Here is a 6,309-nt window from a genome sequence, read left to right as displayed (position 1 = left end):
TTCACAACTTGGTCTTACTTATTGTATGGTCATATTAGTCGTACGCCTTATATAACATAAATTGTTGTTACGATATTGAGTAAGAAACATGTCTTGGCTCGTAGGTCAATTAGGTAACTTGACCATTATTTGAGCATATTTAGTCCCCGAATTAACCTCATTCCTATGTTTTTTAGTGCATATTTGGGTCATTTACTATCTTTAGTCCTTTGTTTTGCATATTCTTTGAGGTTTTGTTTCCTTGGTAGGAGAGGAGTGCAAACCTTGCATTTTCATGGCAAAATAGAGCTAAATTGATCGAATCTAATGACCAAGCATCAAAGAGAAGACAAGACTAGAAGGCCTTTGTACATATTATAGTAGATGGGCAAGGATGAAGAAATCCTTGCATCCCCGACAAAATCCCGGAGGATTATTGGAAGAAGAGAGGAAGAAAAGAAGAAAAGGAAGGCTGGGACGAGATCCGCTCGTCCAACCATAAGGACGCCCGTCCAGAAGCCTCCCAGGACGCTCATCCAAGCCAGCAATCCGCTCGTCCAGCCACCCCAGAATCCGCTCGTCCCGACCCTTGGACGCTCGGATTGTGTTACAGACCCACACGTCCTCTTCTTGCTCCATGAGAGATGCGCATATTTTTGAAAGACCGGCAAAAAGAAGACTCGCATCTTTTTCTGAGAGGAGCGATTCCTCAAGGACTTAATCATCATTTAAGCCCTTAGTAAACCCTAATTTGTGTACCTAATCCCCACTATAAATACCCCATTAGTCTAATTAGATGAATCATGTTCTTCTTATCAATCTTTAGTGTAGTTTATATCATTCTAATCTCTCTTTAATCTTGTAATCAACTTCTAATCAAGTCTTAATACAAATCTCATTTTCTTAATTTCTCTTTTGTTCATCTTTTATTTTGGGTAATTGAAGATTATTTGGGTTATTATTGGGAGATTGACAATCTTCCAATCATTCATCAAGTACTTGTATTATTCTTTACTTTATTTTGGAATCATTATTAGGTATAATTCTCTTAATCCCTTTTTAATTATTGTTAATCATCTTCATTTATTCATCATGTTTTGCTTTGTTAATATGATTGACAACCTTGTTAACATGTTAAACTTGATAATGAGTGAGTAGTTTCCTTAACTAGGGTTAATGGGTAATTAGGGGAAACCAACATGGGGGATGATTCATGCTTAATTTAATATGTTTTCATAATTTATTTGCTTGCTTGTTGTGATCTCAACTTATGCACATGTTATGTTTGATGAAATGCGAGCCTATGAATCCTTGCATTTTTTACCCATCACTTACCTTTTCAATGAGACTTGTAAGACATAAACCAACTCGAGTCTCATTAGACCATGCATATAGTTGAGTAGGGAGGATTAAGTCGACTTGTAGGTGTTGTACAATCTAATCGATTCGGCTCCGGGACCCAAACCTTCCTAGGATTGTAAGATATAAACCAACTCGATCTATCACAATAATAATTGTTTGCTTATAATTTGAGAATATGTTTTTATGATCAAATCCCATGAATCCCCTATGATCCCATGACACCCTAGTGCTTTTAATCAATTGTTTACATCTCATTTTAATCATCTTGCTTGTTATTTAGTTTAGTGATCTTCTTATCTCAACCCAATTCGTGACACCCCTAGACACCGCTACTTGCAATCAAAAATCCTACATCAATACCCGTCCCTTGGGATCCGACCTTTACTTACCTCTTTACTAATAGTAGAGTTGTTTGTGAAGTTATAAATATTATTTTGGTCTAGGTGCTCCTAACAACAAGTAACCAAAAATTAAGCTCCAAGTGAGTCCGACCAAAAATGGTGCCGTTGCCGGGGACGGTGTTAACTTGATTTGATTTTCTTAGATTTTTATTAGTTGTGTCTTTCTTTGACTTGGGGAAGTAAAACTCCTCAAGGTTTATTCTAATTATTTTCAAGTTGTTTGATATTTTGTATGTCTAGAAGATCACAAAGTAATTTGTTACCTATTGATCACGAGATTGAAAGGACTTTGACAACCAATAGAAGGCTTGCTAGAAACACTTTGAGAGGAATTGGTTTGTGGATATTCATTCTCTTGAGTTCATCAACCCTTTTGCAAGAGAAGGTGAGGAGAACCCAACACAAAATCATCCCACAATGCCTAAACTTTCATCACATTTCGTACCAACCGAGGAGAACCTACCCAATGGTACTCCCACACCACAACACTTAACCGGAAATTTCATTGCAAAATCCGCATTTATCCAATTAGTCGAAAGAAGCCAATTTGGGGGAATGCCTAGTGAAGACTCTCACTCTCACATGGAGACTTTTTGTGACTATTGTGATGCGATTTCACAAACCGGTGTGACTCAAGACCAAATTCGATGGGTCTTATTTCCTTTTTCTCTAATTGGCACCGCAAAACAATGGTTGAAGAGCCTTGATAAAGCTACTCTTGGAATTGACTCTTGGAAGAAGTTGGCTCTAGCTTTCTACAAAAAATTCTACCCTCCGGAAAAGACTAATATGCTAAGAGCTCAAATTACGGGTTTTAAGCAAAGGGATGAAGAATCTTTGTATGAAGCTTGGGAGCGGTTCAAAGGAATTTGTCGCTCATGTCCTCATCATGGACTTAGCGAGTGGTTCTTGGTACAACAATTTGTAAATGGTCTTTATGAAGACTCAAGAAACATTCTCAACATGGGCTCAAATGGTATGTTCACCGAAGTTGACGATAATCAAACTTGGAACAAGATTGAGGAAATGGCGGTCCATAATTCACAATATAGTAGACCTCGCAAGGCTACTAGAGGAGGAAAGCATGAAGTGGACTCTATTACTCAATTGGGTGCTTAACTTAGTGCTCATATTGATACCATCAACTTAAAGTTTGAGAAGGCTATGGCTAAACTTGAAGAAGCCTCAAAATCACCAAAGCATCATGTTAATGCCATGGTAGCATCTTCATCAACCCCAAGTCGGATATGTGAGAATTGTGGAACTTTAAGACATGACCAAAGTGAATGTAGGGGAACAAATGAACAAGTCAATGCTTTTCAAGCATACAAGAGTGGTACCCCTTATTCCAATTATTACAATGAAAACACCAAATTCCACCCAAATCTCTCATACAAAAGCCAAAATGTTCAAAACCCTCAACAAACATACACCCCACCTCCCATGAGAGACCAAAATCGAAGACCCTTTTTCAACCAAAACCAAGGCTACCAAAATTAAACTCCATACAATCAACAAAATGACCAAGGTTTTGATGTTCAAAAAGCGGTCCTCCAAATGCAAAAGAATCAACAAGAATTTTTCACTCAAATGCAAAAAGATAGCCAAGCAAAGGACATCACCATCAACAACATCCTAGCCCACACAAAAATGTTGGAAACTCAATTGACCCAACTAGCATCTTCAAACTCTCAAAGACAAAAGGGGTAATTACCACCTCAAAGTAATCTCCCAAGACATGAAACGGTTAATGCCATTCACTTGAGGAGTGGTACGAGATATGAAGGACCAAAGAAGCAAGTTGAGGATGAAGTTGTTGAAGCTAGTGACAAAGAAGAAGTTGTGCAAAACTCTAAGGAAGATGAACCAACAAAAGAAGAAGTTTCAAAGAAAAGTCAAGAAAAGGCCAAAGAGAAGGAGCCCATTATGATTAGAATTCCATTCCCAAGTCGTCAAGCTAAGCCTAAGTTTGATGACCAACTTGGAAAATTCATGGAAATTATGAAGAATTTGGAAGTCTCGATTCCTTTTACAGAATTAATCAATCACGTGCCGGCTTATGCAAAGTACATGAAGGACATCCTTACGAAAAAGAAGTCAATCCGGAAGCTTGAAACTATCGCCTTCACTAAGATGAGTAGTGCAATCCTTTAAGGGAGTTAACCTCCGAAACTTAAAGACCCGGGAAGCTTCTCAATACCGTGTACCATTGGCGACACCACGATCAACAAGGCTTTGTGTGATCTAGGAGCAAGCGTGAGTGTTATGCCGTATTCGGTTAGTAAAAGGCTAGGGATGGGAGAACTTAACTGTACCAACATCACACTCCAAATGGCCGATAGATCGACGAAGACACCGTTAGGGATATGGGAAGATGTTCCCATGAGAATTGGCAAATTCTTCATCCCGGTGGACTTTGTCATTGTTGACATGGAAGAAGACTCCAATATTCCGATCATCCTTGGTAGACCTTTCTTGCACACCGCGGGTGCAGTGATAGATGTGAAGCACGGAGAGCTTACTCTAGAAGTGGGAGACAAGACCATAACTTTCAATTTTGACAAGACCATGAGAGCTCCCCGATTGCATGAACCATGCTTTATGGTTGATCACTATAGCCGGAAGGATGATAGAAAGAAGTCAGAATTCCAATGGAAAAAAAAGTTGATGATGCTCCATCAAAAGATCAAGGAAATAGCAACAATGAGAGCTTGAAAAACTCACCCATGACAAGTGAAGAGGATGGCCTCATTGGCCAAAACAAGAAAGAAGGAGAGTTGTCTCTATCAACTCAAGAAATTTTTAATGATCAAGTAGATGAAGTTTGCGGTCTTTGGGATGATGAGTTCGAAGGGATATTCAATCCCTACATTGGTAATGCTATGAACCAAGACCATCACGGAGAACAACAAGTACAAAAATCAATTGAGGACCTTTATCATGACAATGAACAAGCTTTCGACTACTTCTTCAAGGTGTTGAGTAACATCAACAACACCTTGAACATGCCCCCTTGACATCTCACATTAGATGAGAGTTTGGTGGAATCCTCCCTAAACCAACATTTGTAAATATTCTAACTCCCTAACTTGCATTTCAATTTTTACATTGCATTCTTTGTCATTTTTGGATTTATATTTTTGTGCCTTGATCAAGATATTCATCATTTTTAGAGAAGTGAGGGAGGGACTTATGATTTCATTAATGTGTAGTGCTTTGACTAAGTGTGGGGATATCAATTGCCTAGGCTATTCATGCCTTTGTAGTGCCTCCACAATGAAGAACACGAGAATTGAAGAATGAAAATGATACGGGTTATGCAGTTCCCACGGATGGACCTGAATCCGTATGGACAAGGAAGAATCCGAGCGGCTAAAAGGGAATCCGCTCGTCGTCAAGGAATCCGAGCGTCTAAGATGCAATCCGCTCGTCTGGCAGAGCTGCAGAATTCAAAAAAAAAAATTTGGTCTGACACAGAATCCGAGCGTCCCAATTGAGAATCCGCTCGTCTGATTCTGGACGCTCGTCTTACAGGAAAGATGCTCGTCTTACAGGAAAGACGCTCGTCTTTTTGCTGTTGAATTTTAAATTTTATCCTTGTAACAGAATCCGAGCGTCCGTCTAGGAAGACGCTCGTCTCAAATTGAAAAATCTGCTCGTCTTTGCTAAAAGACGCTCGTCCTGTGGCGTCCTTTCCTGAGACAAAACACGAAGAATCCGAGCGTCCCAACCCTTTTTCCGCTCGTCCCCTGCTGCTTTAAAAAATAACGGGTCTTTTAAACCCTCTTCCCTCATTCATTTTCACTTCTTCTACATTCAAACACTACCCAAAACCCAAAAACCCCAAAAACTCTCATCCTCTACATCAACAAAACCAAATTTCCTCAACCAAATTTAACAAAATCAAATCCAAACTTCATCACAACAAAAATTAATCACTCCTTTTACAACAACAATGGATTCAAACACCAAAATCTTCAACTTTTGAGTCGATTTTTAAGATACAAAGCAACATTCTTTCATCTTAAATTGATTTGGGCATAACTAAAAATTGAAGATTCCAATCTTTCATTGGTGTAATCAAGAATGGCAAGAACTAAAGGAGGTAACAAGGCACCCCCAAAGAAGACACTTTCAAAAAGGCAACAAGCTCTTCAAGCAAAATAATTGTCAAAGGCATTGGTAGTCCTTGAGGCAAGGTTGGAGGTTCAACAAGGTCCCCATATGGAAGCTACAACATCAATAACTCCGATCATTGAGCAATTATCCAATTATCCGGAGGTAATTTTCACTTCCGACTCTCATAGGGATAAATTTGTTCTCTTTGCTAAGAAGACCATTATGCCTACAAAATTTATTTGTGAAGATGCTTTGACAAAGTTGGGTGTTCTTGAACAAACTAAAACCTTCTTTGAGGCTATGGGATTGGGTAAATTGTTTACCATGAAAGAATTGACATACCCCTCCCTCACCTTGAAATTTTTGAGTTCCTTGAAAGTCACAAGGGTGGAGACTAGAACCCACATCGAGTTTCGTCTTGCAAATATTGATAGACGCATCACTTATG

At 39.0% G+C, this 6,309-nt stretch overlaps 1 non-coding gene across 1 annotated transcript; it reads right to left on the bottom strand.

Annotated features, from left to right (window-relative positions):
- Positions 1-2,531: 2,531 nt before the first annotated feature.
- Positions 2,532-2,638, bottom strand: LOC141645539 (small nucleolar RNA R71). The gene has a single exon (XR_012545019.1). It is a non-coding gene; the product is annotated as a small nucleolar RNA R71 (small nucleolar RNA).
- Positions 2,639-6,309: the final 3,671 nt, after the last annotated feature.

This window comes from Silene latifolia, chromosome 2 (assembly GCF_048544455.1).
Source record: "Silene latifolia isolate original U9 population chromosome 2, ASM4854445v1, whole genome shotgun sequence".
NCBI classification, from domain to species: Eukaryota; Viridiplantae; Streptophyta; class Magnoliopsida; order Caryophyllales; family Caryophyllaceae; genus Silene; species Silene latifolia.
This window is presented reverse-complemented; position numbering and strand designations above follow the sequence as displayed.